General features: G+C 47.6%; 1 protein-coding gene and 1 long non-coding RNA gene across 4 annotated transcripts in view; one reads left to right on the top strand and one right to left on the bottom strand.

Annotated features, from left to right (window-relative positions):
• LOC138582363 (2-amino-3-ketobutyrate coenzyme A ligase, mitochondrial-like) overlaps positions 1–12,916 on the bottom strand; it is a 222,369-nt gene extending 209,453 nt beyond the window's left edge. Inside the window, exon 1 of the mRNA XM_069653623.1 lies at positions 12,512–12,916. The gene's annotated coding sequence lies outside the window, so the exon portion shown is untranslated. The remainder of the gene's footprint in view (positions 1–12,511) is intronic.
• LOC138582365 (uncharacterized) overlaps positions 11,827–14,877 on the top strand; it is a 293,040-nt gene continuing 289,989 nt past the window's right edge. For all 3 annotated transcript variants that reach the window (XR_011305015.1, XR_011305014.1, XR_011305016.1), the window contains exon 1: positions 11,827–12,148. This is a non-coding gene — a long non-coding RNA (uncharacterized lncRNA). The remainder of the gene's footprint in view (positions 12,149–14,877) is intronic.

Here is a 14,877-nt window from a genome sequence, read left to right as displayed (position 1 = left end):
TGTAAATAATGTTTTATGGGGGGATAACCCCCCAAACTCCACCTCCCACCTATTTTAATCTAGCACCCAAAACCCCCAGAAACATTATATCCCTCTACCCACCCCCCATATGTTTCGATGGTTTTTTTTGCAGCAAAAAATCCACAGCAAAAAATGCCACAAAAAAAAAAAACGCTGATGAAAGGACGTCGTACCCTCAGTAGGTAAGGGAAATTAGCCACTCTGAAGAATTTTCCCTAACACTCACCACCCACCCCGACCCCCAGACTAAGGGATAGAAGGATCTAATCCCCACCAGGATGGATCTCCTGTTGCAAGTCGGTTAAATGGCCTGCTGAGTAAACCAGCACCTTTTGTAGCCCTTGCTATGACATTTTTTCCCAATGGTTTTCATTTGCAGACTATGGCCCTCATTACAACCCAGGCGGTAAGTTCCCTACTTTACCACCATGGTGTAAACTCTGTTTACACCATGGTGGATGGCGGATTTACCGCCTCATTCCAAGGTGAGTGGGGCGGTAAATCCCCATTCCCCATTTACCCTTACCCAATCCCATTCTTGCCCCATAGGGCATAATGGGAGTAGGGAAGGCGCTAATTATGGCACCGTAAATTACGGTGCCGTAATTAGCACCAAGGCGGGTTAGCGCCTTGCATTTTAACGCCTGCCGTTAAACCCTTAACGCCTGGGTTGTAATGAGGCCCTATATAACCTACAAACCTGTTGTGGTACACCTCTCTTTTTTAATGTATAGGGGATCTGTTCTAACAGCCCCTCGGAAGTTGTAACAACCTCTGAACCTACAATAGGCTTTTTCAAGGGGTCCTGGGAAAGGGATCCCTTAGATCTAGAAGGGCCTCCATGGTTCCTCACCACCTCTCTCTCAAGAGCAGGTTGGGTCTCAGGTGTCTTGGTTGGAGGGCTGTGGTCAAGCAAGGTACATGCTGCCACTTCCTCTGAGATCTGACCTTACCTATTTTAAATGTTTCCCTCCTAACACTAGGATTTACATTGGAATCTTCAGTAGAAGCTCCAATAGTCTTAAGGTGTTTAGCCCTAGAACTATTTTTCCTGGTTTTCCACCAGCTTTGACAATTACCAGTTCTCACAGGCCTAGAGAGGGGTCCAATCTGTCTATCCACCTCGTCCTCAGAAGCAGGGGGAGTCAAAGACTTTATAATTGGAGAGGCAATGATGGAGCTTGGTTGGGGCTCCCATTTCCCTACTATACTAGCCTCAGATTTGCCTGGGTTAGAGGTCAACTTACTAACACCAGGGCTTGCAGTGGGGTTCTCGGTAAAGGTTCCCTCAGGTTCAGAGTGGTCTCTTAAGGTTGCCTCTTTAGCCAATTTGGTTTGGTTCTGTTTTCTCTCACTAGGAGGCATGGGGGTACTGGATACTACTCCTAGAGCTTTTAAATCATTCCCCAGCAGGACTCTCCCAGGCACCTCATTCTGGACACTGACAGGGATCCCCATTGTCACATTATTACACTGAATGAGAGCTGGCACAATTGTAACCAACTCGACAGGGCCTCCAGAGAATATAGTGGGACCTTTGGGTGCCTTAGCAACATCCTCAGGCCTGACAAAGCTTTCATCCACTACTGTTCTGCTGGCCCCAGTGTCTCTCCTGCCAGGAGTATCCTTGCCATTGACAAGAACACTGTCCATATAATACCCTCTAGAGTTTTCTGGAATGGAGTTGTACATATCCATATTCTGTTTCTTACCCAGACCCATGGACTCTAAGGATACAGTTGCCTGAATACCCAAGGGTGCTTCAGCAAACAGTTAAAAGTGGGCATTAGCCATTTGTACTTCTTCCTCTGGGGAGAAGGCTAAGGAGGCAGTGCTGATCCCTGCAGGTTTACCCTTGCACCTGGGATCTCCTTTCACATGGTCAGTTAACCCACAAACATAGCATTTACCAAATGCTTTCTGGAATGGGTGTTTCTGTCGACCTCCCTCTGGTTGTGCGGCAGAGGAGTCACCAGCCCTATTTTATTTCCCATGTTGCTTACCCTGGGTATGTTTGGGGGCCTCTTCTGGATGGGAGGTATTAAAATTCTTCTTGTTATCTTTCTTTGGCTGCTTTCCCTCATCCTTCTTCTGAGTTGCCCCAGAATCCTCGTGAGTAGCCTTGTTGGCAACCCACAAGTCGGCAGCCTTAGATAACTTCTTGGGATCTATCTCCTTAGAATCAGCCAAGTGCTGTCTGAGCTCAGGAGAGCAGGCATCATAAATTGACTCCAACATAACAAGATTTCTCATACCTTCATAAGTGTTTACTCTTTAACCCTTAACCCAACCATCTAAGTTTTTCAAACATTCACATACCCAAGTAGCCCAAGGGGTACGATCATGCTTTTTAAGGGTCTTAAACCTCTTAAGGTACTGGGAAGGGGTCTTCCCAAATCTAGCAATTAAAGCTAGCATCACACACTCATAATCCATCCTATCCACCTCCCCCAACTCCATCACAACATCAGATGCAACAGTGGGTAGCCTAGAGAAGAGCCAAGGAAGCAACTGATTCCCTATAATGTCTTGAATCCCATGATTATATTCAAACATTGCAAACCAATCCAAAATATCAAGCTTAGCCTCATGCGTATCAACAATTTCTTTAGGCATACAGGGTCTCTTAGGATTGGAAGACCTAGAAGACTCTGAGAGAGAAGCAGTTTCCAAAGACAACTTTTTCATTTCTAAGGTATGATTCATCTCCCTTTCTCTGAGCTTAAGTTCTTGATGCTTTTGTTCAGTTTTAGCATTAATATGTTTGAATTCCAATTCAAGCCTCATCTTTTCTAGAGCAATGAATTCAGGACTGAGTGTAGGACCCGTAGGGGCCCCAGTGGACAAAGGTTGGGGTTGCTAAGCAGGTAGAGGAGCAGTAAGGCCTGCATGATATGATATGATATAACATTTTATTTGTATCACGCTCATACACAAGTGTTTCAGAGCACGACAAGGCAAGGGAGGGGAAACAGGGGAGAACAAAACAACAATCTTACTAGGCCCAGTGACATTGAGTACGTGCAAGTGCATGGGAAAGGGGGAAAAGTGCATGGAAGGGGAAGAGTGGAAAGTGCGACGCAGAGGAGAGACAGATAAATAATAAAAAACAAATAAAATAGATAATGGAGCAATAAGCAGGGCTAGCACAGCAAACACATGGCAAGTGCTGTGCTTACAACAGCAGAACTGGGTAAGTCTGATAAGTGCATGAAAGAAGAACAAGAGGGATTGGGGGACTGTATGGGTACAGATACAGTTCCCAGTGCAAGAGGTGGCCGGGAGGCAGTGCAGAAAGGGTGGCAGGGTGAGCAGGTACCTGGGCCCAAGGGACAGGGGGTGGCCAGGTGCACAGTGCCAAGATAGAGCAGATCAGCAAGGGAGAGGGGGAGCAAAGGCAGATGCAAAGAGGAAGGTCTTGAGGTGCTTCCGGAACCGGAGATGGTTCTCCTCAAGTTTTAGAGTGGCAGGGAGGCTGTTCCAGAGGGAGGCCCCTGACGAAGACAGCTCGTTTCTTTGAAAAACGACTGACCCTGAGGGCATTAGAGGTAGAGGGGCGAAGAGCTCGAGAGGGGAGGTATTTGTGGAGGGATAGCTGAAGGTATTTTGGACCCAGGCCCCAGAAAGCCTTGTGGACAATGCAGAGGGTTTTGAATTTAATTCTTGCATCCACCGGGAGCCAATGGAGACATTTTAAAGCTGGAGAAATACGATCCCAGGGCTTGAGGCCAAGGACAAGTCTTGCAGTCCTGTTCTGGATTAGTTGCAGAGGGCGGAGGGTAGAGGCAGGTAGATTTAGAAAGAGGCTGTTACAATAGTCCAGCCTAGAGAGAACAAGAGCTTGGGAGATAGTGAGCTTCTGGGGGAAGGAGAGGAAAGGAAGAGTACCTCTGAGGAGGTGCAGAAGGAAGTTTGACTTTTTAGAGACCTCAGAGATATGGGCAAAGAAGGAAAGTGTGGAGTCAAAGATGACCCCGAGGTTCTAAGCCACACAGGTGGGGATAGGAGGAGGGCCAAGTGAGGCCGGCCAGAGAGAGGGGGGAAAGGATGGAGAAGGTGTGCCTCCGTCTTGCTGGCATTCAGACAAAGGTCATTGTCGGCACACCAATCTTGAACGGCAGTTAGGCAATCAGAGATGAGAGAGTCCGAGGGCAGCCTGAAAATGAGTTGAGTGTCGTCAGAGTAGCACTGGAAATTTGAGCATAGAGTGGCAATGCAGTGGGCGAGAGTTGCCAGGTATTGGTTATAAAGCCAAGGCGAGAGGTTAGACCCCTGGGAAACACCACAGGTAGAGAGGAAGATAGAGGATAGGAAGACCCCAGTTGGTCCTGGCAGGGTTGATCAGAGAGGAAAGAGGTCAGCCAGGACAGAGCCTGATCAGTGATACCCAGGTTCTCACGGAGACAGTTGAGCAGGATGACATGGTTGACCGTGTCAAAGGCAGAAGAGAGATCCAGTAGGATGAGGACAGAGGGAATGTTAGAGTCAAGGTTGTAGAGCAGATCTTCGCAGATGTTCAGGAGAGCAGTTTCCGTGCTTCTGGCTGCTCTGAAACCAGAATGGTGGTCATGGAGGCAGCCAACAGAATCACAATGAAGGTTAAGCTGAGAGACGGCCAGCTTCTCAAGGAGTTTGCCCAGAAAGGGAGTAATGGAGATTGGATGATAGTTAGCTGGACAGGAAGGATCAGCTGTGGGTTTCTTGAGGAGAGGATGCACAAGGGAGTGTTTCAGAGGCGAGGGGAAGGATCCTGAGGCAAAGGAATGGTTGCAGAAATCGGCAAGGGATGGAGCAAGGGTGTCAATGTGGTCCTTGATGGTTTTAGAGGAGCAGGGAAGAACCTGTTTTGACGAGGCTTTCATAGATCGGACTTGTCTAGTGACCTCATCAGGTGAGAAAAGAGGAAAGGAAGAGAAGGAGGGAGGGGGTAGTTAAAGGAGGGTTAGCAAGCACAGATTGAGGGGGAACATGAGGGGAGGGGAGGAGAGGGAGGACAAGATGTCCTTGGTTTTTGAGATAAAGTGAGAGGCAAGGTTGTTGCAGAGAGCTTGGGAGGTAAGGGGAGGGGAAGAGACTGCAACATGGTTGGCAAGCTCCTTGCAGATTTTGAAGAGTTCAGCCAAGTTTGTAGATGCCACAGAGACACGGGCTTGAATGTGGACTCTCTTCTTGGTGAGCACAGAGAGTCAGTATTGCCTTTGGAGCAGGGGACAGGCCAGTTCGTTAGAGCATGAGCAAGAAGTCCTCCATTTCCTCTCAGCCGCCCTGCACTTACGTTTAAGTGTAGCTAGGTCTGAGTAATACCAGGAATTACACTTGGCTTTGGGCTTCATGCGGATCCTCATGACAGTGGCAAGAACATCAAGAGTATCAGAAATGGAAGAGTAGAGAAGGGAAAGGGTTGTGTCTGGGTATGATTCAGCCAGAGGAGAAGAAGGGGGAGAGAAGGTGGCACGCTTCATAGGTCAGATGTCCAAGAAGGTAGGTGGCAGTGTTGGGGTGAGCTTGGCTTGAGGGGACGAAAGTGAGAGATGGGAGGAGTGGTCACTCCAGGAGAGAGGAGTGGTCCGAGGGATAGAGAGGGGGAGGCCAGAGGCGATCAGGACATCGCGTGTGTGTCCTGCAGAGTGCGTCAGCCAGAGGGAAGGATAGAGAAGGAGAGGGAAGCAGAGATGAGGGATGGGGGAGTCAAGATGGATGTTGAGGTCACCAAGGAGGAGGAGTTGAGTGGTAGCGGTCAGGAGGGAGGAGGAGAGGTCGGACCACTCTGAAAGAAAAGAGGAGGAGAAAGTAGCAACAGTAAGAGAGTGGCTAGGAGAGATTGAGAGCCTGCAGACAAGGCATTCGAAAGAGGAGTAATTCTGAGTGGGAATGAAAGTGGCAGGAGTCCACTCAGGAAAGATCAGGGCTACACCACCTCCGGGCCGGGTGGATCTGGGTGCAGAGAGGATCTTTTAGCCATCAGGGAGGAGAGTGTCAAAGCGCGTGACAGAGCTGGCCGTGAACCACTTCTCTCGGTTCTCTCGATCCAGTGGCGACTCTGCCTTCCAGTCCCAGAGACCTGCTTTTTATACAGTTTTCCCCCATTCACACAGCCTGGCTGTCAATTACACAGCAGGTTGGCTGTCCTGGCGGGACAGTCACCACAGCCAATCATACAGAGTATGACATGGGTCTCCAAGAGACCCTGTGCTTGGTGTCTCAAACCCCTCCCTCACATGCTGTCCCCCTCAGACATTCAGGCACCTAAGTAGGGCTTCTGTGCAGAAGCCCGCCAAATTAAGGTGAACAAAGGAACCAAACCTGGTTTGGTGCACATAGTAAAACACGAGAAAGACCTTTACAAAAAGAAATGGCAAATAAACTCACCCAGAACCAAAATAAAATAAAAAGGGTCCAGCGGATTTAAGTTTGAGGCTATTAACTTAGCCTAAAACAGTACCAAGGCTATTTTCATAGACCACGGTAGGGGAAAAATGGTAGATACCACTGCCACCAGCCAAATCTTAAAGAAAGGGGAATGAAATAATGTTCCATGAGAGACAGACAAAAAGGGATAACTATTAATCCTTTCCAGTACTCTATGTAAGATAGTTTGTACTGGGTCTGTGAATTTAAAAAGACTAATAAAGTCAATGGCAATTTTACATGTTCTGGGGGACAGTAGTCAGTCTCAGAAAATGGAGTTTAAAGTGGAAAGTCTGAAAAAGACAACCCTGTGTCACTGTGGTTCTGTGTGACACACAGTAAAAAGATGAGGCCTATGGAGTAGGTGAGACTCCATAGCCTCTGAACACAAAAAATGTAAAACACACAGCAAAACACATGTAAGAGTGGGAAAAAAAGGCTCACACTCTTACCAGGTGAAAAAACAAATCCTAGCAATCCAGCAAAGCTGCTGAGGGACTGAGTAGGTAAGGGAAATTAGCCCCTCTGGAGAATTCTCCCTAACACTTGCAAACAGAGGACCCCCAAACAATCCTTCTCTTGTCATGCACCCACCCTCTGGAACTTAATCCCCGTGTCGGCTTGGAATACCCCCACAATTCTCCAATTTCGCAAATCTCTCAAAACATGACTCTATCAACAGCACCTGGCCAAGAACTAATTCCAGTGGACGCACATACAGACCACAGACCTCACAGTCCTGCGCTACTATTAAAAGATCCAGCCCAAATGCCACTATCTACAGTGCTCTGCTGCAATAGAGCTAGTTCTGTGCTTTAAACAATAAAATAAAATAAAAAGAAGAGTGAGCATTTTTTCTTGAGGAGTAAATCCCCCATGCTCAAGAGGAGAGGATCTGTGGTGGGTCCGGGCTGGCACAGGATTTGCTGGAGGCTGGAATGCCATGTGCTTGCATTATGCGCCCTGCTGCAGTGGAGGATTGACAGCAGCAATGGGGCCCAGAAGTAGCAATTTCCTCTGAGCACTGTTGGCATATTAGGGTGCATCTTGTCGCTGATCGGGGCTTGCACCCCAGGGGAGAAGCCATGCATGAAAAGTCTTGTGAGTAGGATGACTTATAGCCCCACTTCCTTGTGCCAGCTCGACATGCTTGAAGCCCTAGCAGGGAGTTTCCAGGATCTAACTCAATCCTGTCCACTGCTGCTGGTGACTATGCTTTCCGGTAGGACTGTTCTTGGAAAACAGTGTCTCCGTGCCATACCCCATACGTACACCATTGTGCTGACCTCACAGTCTGGCTGTGGAACTTTGGGTTCCTAGTGATTCCATCGACAGCCAGACCATCGACAACCATACCATTGACAAAAAAGAGCATCTAAAAAAAACATCAAATGCATTTTTTTTTAATGGGGGGTTCCCTCCAACCCCCTTTTTTAAAACATTAAAACACATGTTTACTAAAGTAAACCCTTTACCATTGAATAAAATGCATTCAATTGGGTTTTTTTCGATGCATTTTTTTCAATGGTATAGTCTGTCGATGCTTTGGATTCGATTCAATGAGCGGATACCGAACTTTGCACATTCCACTGCCCCGATGCCATTTGGCCCCATTTTGTGATTAAGGGGCTGGTGGCATTCGAACGTGGAGCCATGGGGGCAGTCTTTTGAAAGCAGTTTTATAAAAGAATCCTTGCAGCCGCAGCAACCTGCCTGCCAACTCTGGCGCTAATGCAAGGTGATCCTGATGCCTCCTAGCTCTCGACAAGGACAGGTACTTTCATTGTCCCCTGTCAATCACAGAAACTTTGGGGGAATCCTGGTGAGCCGGGCCCCAGAGCTTAGGACTAGCAGTGTCTGCAAGCACATATGCCTTTTTAAGTATCATTCTCTGAGCTTCCGTCTATATGTGCTTTCTATCATTGTGCGTCAGTTCTTTGTGTGGGTAGTGGGTAATCTGTGCCTGACATTACCATCAGCTTCTTCTTGTCAGTATTGCTACTGCTGAGGTGGGGGTACATATGAGCCAGTAATGCAAAATAAGGGACCTGGTATTCAGCCCTGACTTCCCAGGGACCACAAATGAGACAAAGATTGTCGAAGGCTGGTCAATTATAGCCCAGAGGCCTTCAATCTTCAAGCCAAATGAATTATCAACAATGTATACGGAACAAATCACTGAGGGCATAGGTTTTTACATTTTTGGGGTGGGGGGCAAAAGTGATTAAAAAGAAGCTTTACTTTAAAATTTGTGAACCTAGGAATATCGTACATGAAATTGAAAAGGCACATTTCATCATATAAAGTATCAACATTTAATCTAGATTCAACCACTCTGATTCCTGTGGAAGTTTAATAACAGAGTGTTCTGTGTACAGTCAAATAGACCATGCTCAATGTTAGGGAGAATTCTCAGAATTGTGCCAATTCCCTCTACCTTAGAGACCCCCAGCAACTCTGCTGGATTTTGAGAACTTGATTTTTTTTTACCTGGAGAGAGTGAGACCCTTTTCCCCACTCTCTCATGTATTGTAATGTGATTTCTGAGCTTTGTGTTTCTTTTGGTTATGGAGCCTGACAAACTCCATAGGCATCATCTTTTACATTGTGTCAGCACTTTTAGTGCAGATTTCCGAAGGTTTAACTACCTTCTCTGGGATAAACTACTGTTTCCCAGAGCAATGAAGTGAAATTGACTTTACTTACATTTGTAACTTTCTAGACCCAGCACACACTATCTTACAATAGGGTGCTGGAGGGGTTACCTAGTATCCCCTTTGTCTAGTCTAGCTTCTCAGGTAACATTTTTATGTTACCCTTTCCTCACTGAATGGCTGGTGGCAGTGGGTTTGTTTTTACTACCGTGGTGTGCATTTACTGCGGGCTGCGTTCGCAGCTGCAGTAAAGCACCCAAGGGTGCCTTTTTTGTCAAAATGGCCCTGGTCTTCTTTTTCGGCATTTCTTTGTGTAAAGGTCCTTCTTGAGATTTACTCAGCTCGCCAAACCAGGTTTGGTCCCTTTGTTTGTTTTGCCTTTGGTGGGATTCACGAATGACGCCCGCTTCTGGCTCCAGGGTGTCTGGGGTAGGCAGGAAGTGAGGAAGGTGCCAGAAACTCCTTGTGCTTAGTCTCCCAGGAGACCCAAATGCACTCTGTGGTGATTAGCTGGCTGACTGTCCGCAAGGACAGCCACCCTGATGGGTGAGTGACAGCTAGGCTGGAATGAAAGGGAGAGAACTGTATAAAAGGTGAGTCTTTTGGCTTGAAAGGCAGAGTCGACCACTGGATGAAGGAACCGAAGAAGAACTTCAAGAGGACGCCTGCTGCAACTCCTGGACCGTTGGTTTGCCCGGTGAAGCCCTGCTGCAGTGCCGAAATGCCAAGTTCGCATCGACAGAGAAGCCCCTGCAAGGACAACTTCTCCCCTTGAGTTGGTGGGACCAATCAACTCCAAAGTAAGCCACCTGTTCATCCATATTGGAGCTGGTTGAATTTCCAGAGTTGCTGCTGGAAACAGTAGGGCCAGGGAGAGGAACACCAGTTTGAGTGCGTTGCTTTTAAGTTGGCCAAGAGCTCCAGGAAGATCTTCCGGACTCCCAGGAAGCAGGACTGACCGAGCCTGAGCCCCCTAAACAGAGTGTGGGACCCCAGAACCAAGGAAAGTAAACCTCGACAGCCAGGAACCGCGGTGTTGCTATTTGTAGTAGACGCGAGGAGCTGAAACATTGAACAGCTACTGAAAGTGAAGTTTGCCGGTTGCTGGTTTTGACCATCCCAGTGCAGTGCAGGAGTCCCCCGACATCCTCCCTCTTGTCCCCACAACTGAGGATCAGGAACAGTGAGATCTGCAGAGCTGCACAGGAACAGGAGTCATCTGCTGCATCTTTTCTTCATTTTAAAAGGTACTGTACAAAGTCTAAGAGAACTTACCTCTTGCTGTAGAGTTGCTTGCATCTTCTATTACTCACAAGTCTAACAGTTTGTGGCCCTAAGGTGATTCATATTTTTCTTCAAAGACTTCTGAAACATTGTGCTTCAGCCTATCTAGAGTCTTGCCTATTGACTTTGGCTTAGCCTGTTGTAACTGAATGACTCTTATTGGGGGATCTGAAAGTATTTGCCTGCTTAAGAAATATTTGTGATATCTTGTTTGCTCTAATAATCTTTGCATTTTGACTCGCTCTTAACTAATTCTGAAGGCCAACAGTAATACTTCAATGTCAACAGCACCCTAGCAATTGAAGTCACCTGAGGTTGTAGGTCTCTGCTGTGTGCCATCCCAAATGGGTATTTACTGATTCTGAACTAAGAGATTGTGTAATTTAGAAGTATATTTGTGTGGTGTTTCACGTTGCTCCCTTCTGAAGAAGGCTTATATTAACTGACTGCTAAATAAATTAATAACTGTTTATTAAGAAACCCTGTGTCTAAGTGTCTGTTTGAATACTTGTCACTGTGACCATCTATGTAACTCCCCTACAGCTCACATTGACCCCTCTTGAGATAAGCCTGGCTACTCGTCCACACTACCAACCTGTGTAGTACAGACCAAAGGTTGGGTTACTACTGCCAGGAGGTCAGGGCTGTTGTAGTGCACTCTATGGGTACTGCATACAGTCTTGCCTAACAATCAACTATCAAACATATATAAACTGTGACACGGTGTGTCTCTGCTTTAGTAGCACTAATTCATAGATTGCTCTATTTGGTGTAACAACCTTCATTAGGATACATTTACATTTTCAAACAGTTAATGAGGGCACCCATGTGCTAACAAACATTTTGGGTTTTGACTCAGTTGAAGAAGTGTTTCTGCCACTCTGACGCAAACGTTATTGCGGTTCTCTTTAGTTCGTAAATAGTCCAGTGATCGACCATTTTAATTGCACTTAAAGCCGCATTAACTTTGCTCATTTCTGTTCACCTACAGCTATATGTCTAAACAGAAGATGTTGGAAGTCCAACTCTTAATCTGTGTTTTCTTTTTGGGGATTTCATGTTGGTAAGAGGTATATTTAATTAGCCATTGTGCACGTTTTGCTGGTATCACCTATGTAGGGGAAGGGGCATAGCACAAAATTTGGGGGCCATGCTGAGGGGGCCCCTCCAGCCCTGCAACAAATCATGGGTCGCGCCATTATCGGGGCCGGCCTAGATTACCACACTTGCGCAATATGCACAAACATGCTGCTGCAAGGGTACACAGCAGATTGCACCAGGTGAAAGATATATACATGTGTTTAAATGCATTATATAGCACACTTTCTGAAAATAATTAGCTTGCTTGAATGTAATGCTTTGCTATAAAAAAAAAAGGCCTGCAGTGGACTATCAGAGACTCTTTCCTTGCTTCATTGGCTTCCTTTGTGGGCGGACCCACCAACTGTTTCCTGCTTCCTGCTACCTTAAAAACCCCTCTGTGCCACGGAGCGACCGCGGAGTAACGGAGAGTAACAGTCCTGCAGTGGACTATCAGAGACTCTTTCCTTGCTTCATTGGCTTCCTTTGTGGGCAGACCCACCAACTGTTTCCTGCTTCGTGCTACCTTAAAAACCCCTCCGTGCCGCGGAGCGGCCGCGGAGTAACAGAGAGTAACAGTCCTGCAGTCCTGCTGAGGGCTGAGGACGGCGACCTGCCCCTTTTTACCTCCGTGTCCAGCTGGGTTTGGAATGCCGGAAGAAGGACGTTTGTTGCAGAGCGCCCGCAGGCGTGAGGATGAGGTAAGAACGCTGAAATCCCCATCTACAGCCTCTGACGCCTTTTGAGACTACTCTTTCTCCCACACCCTGCGGGTTGTCTCCAGCCTGCCTTCCCCCAGGCTCCGGGAGTCACAACATTCAAGAGCGGAGCGATGTTATCACTGAAACCATTGAGGTAACAGACACACCAGACTTGGTTCCCGCAGTGTCTTTCCCATTGGGATTTGTTTTATCACCTGCGGATTTAACAACGCCACTCTTTCCCTTTGCCCCCCTTGCTCCCACCAAATAAATGGATGCCGTGTGCCTCTCTTGGTACGATCACAGTTCAAATTCACGCCCTCCCGCCTGATACCCAACCTGTGCTAAATGACTTTCACTTACTGCTTGATGGGGGCGGCCCAGGTGGTGGCGGGCCTGGCGCTTCCTGCCGATGCTTGCCTTGGACTCCCGTCCGTTGTTTTGCCGGGTCTCCTGTTGGGTGCGCTCAGCCGGGAGGCGGGTGGGGGCGGTGCTTCCAGGGAGAGCGGAATGGAGCCGTTTGAGGAGCCGTCACAGGGGCCCCTTGCTGGAGGGCACTGGGGGGGGCGCTGACTTGGGGGGGCTGGGTGGAGGGGGAGACCTCCCACCGCCTCCCTCTGAGCTTCTTAGCCTCGGCACGGCTGCTTCGTCAGCCGAATCCGTCAGAAGCAACGATGCTTTCGCCCACGGCTGTTCGGAGAGAGGAGTGGCTGGGCGGCTACCGAGGAAATCACGCCCCAAATCTCTTCAGGGGCGTTCCCAGGGACGTCAGCCTAAGAAACAAAGCAAACCACAACCTTCTCCTGTTTATGATGCAGATGGCACCCTCACTAATACAAACCCCTTAAAAAAAACCTTTAGGTAAACTCAAAATCGGTGCCCCAAAAACATTAAAGCGAGTTTACAGGAAAATCAAAGGTCACCATCCATTACTATCCACTGATTTAAAAGACTTCTTTCTGAAACAAAGACTGCCGGCCCCGGATCAAATGGGCACTTCTCCTCATGACCTCTCTGATGCAGAGCTCCTGGAGGGAGCCTCAAATGTTATGAAGGACATGGTCTTTCTTCCCTCTAAAGTACCACTACCAGAAGATCAGGAACCTCCCGGCTCTGTCTTTTCAACTGAGAAAATGACTGCCTCAAATGGTTATGATAAGGAAGCGTCAAGCAAAATGTTTGTAAAAAATAAGAAAATAGACATGCAATCAAAAGCCACAGACTGCTCGCACCCACATACACTACCAGAGCAGAGAGATCCATCGTTACCTCACTTACACCAGATCCCACCGGAGACGACTGCACCAAATGCCCTAGCCCAGAGCCCTGATCTTTCCTTTTCCATTAGGCCAATTGCGCCAAGGGTAGAGGCACACGTACCCCAGGCGAGGGCGATAGATCTACCTATTAACTCTTCAGAGGGCTTAGAGAGAACAACGTCGCCGACTCAAAAGAGGAGGAGCAGCTACCGCAACTCCCATCTGCTCATATTGCCTAACTTGGAAAGAGGCGAGTCGACATCTACCACTCTGTGCCAGCCCGAGAGAAGCCGGGATAGCATCCCGGACCAAAAGTCTTGTACTACCCCTAAAAATTTTGACTTAATGTCACTTATGCCCTCTATTACTATCGCTCTACGCATCTTTTGCAAAACTTTACGAAGGCATAAATGATCCTCTGAGAGATCATACGTCTTTGATCGCTATGATGCACACTAAATTAATATTCTTGGAAGGCTTTGTCACAGCTTTGGAGAAATCGTCTCACCTGCCTCAAAAAACTAAGCAGCCTCTCTTAGACGTAGGCTGTCAACCAGCATTCTGCAGCTAGCTCAATCTATACCTTCTGCTGCAACAGCTTTAAATCCTACTACGCTCCCCCAAATTGACCTCACAAGAGACATGCATGAAGTCTCAACACAGACTCCGAACTTATTTCAACCACAAACTCAGGAAAAATCAAAGCCTTCTTGGGGGCAGCAGGGGGTCTCTACCGACCCCCATTTACGCGGGCCTAGTAATGGTTGCCTTGTCTTGAAACTGGCTTATCAACTACGGTTCTCACCCCCTGGGCATGACCTTAGGACCGTGTCATTCGTGAACAATCATGATGATCAAAGAAACAAAGACTATATGATATTTGAGAAAAGGAACATGAAGTCTGGTAAGCCAGACTCTAATGCTGCGAGCCACTTCACTGACATCCAGCTTACTCTGTGTCGAGGACTGATAGATACAATTCCTGGAACCTGCAACAAAGACTGCCCAGCCAGCAGGGCGATGGATAAACCCCTGGTCATTGCCCACCGGCTTCCACTTGGAACTCTGTGTGCAGTCGACGATCCGGATGTGGAGCAAGATAGACAAATCAGAGACTTTAATGGATTTGATTAATCTCTCTCAACTGAGCACTTCAGTGGTTGATGACTCAGTAATGGCACAGTGCGACGAAGCCGCTGCTCTGAATGTGCAAGCTCACCAGAATTTTTGACATTATCCGAAAAAAGGAGAATCATTAACGAAAATGCTGCGGCCCATCTTCAAGGAACAGCTGTCCCTGGCCCGCCAAGCTTACCAAACTTTTTGACACTATCAGATAAAAGGAGAAACCTTCTCGACAAATCAAATCTTGACGCATATAAATCTACGCAGGGCTCAGAAATCCAAAAGGCCATTTCAAACCACAGGTCTAAAACAAGCGCACGGGAGAATGGTGAATGTATGGAACCA

Source organism: Ambystoma mexicanum, chromosome 3q, assembly GCF_040938575.1.
Source record: "Ambystoma mexicanum isolate Mex_15411 chromosome 3q, UKY_AmexF1_1, whole genome shotgun sequence".
NCBI lineage: Eukaryota > Metazoa > Chordata > Amphibia > Caudata > Ambystomatidae > Ambystoma > Ambystoma mexicanum.
Note: the sequence above shows the minus strand (reverse complement) of the source record. Positions and strands in the feature narration are given on the sequence as shown.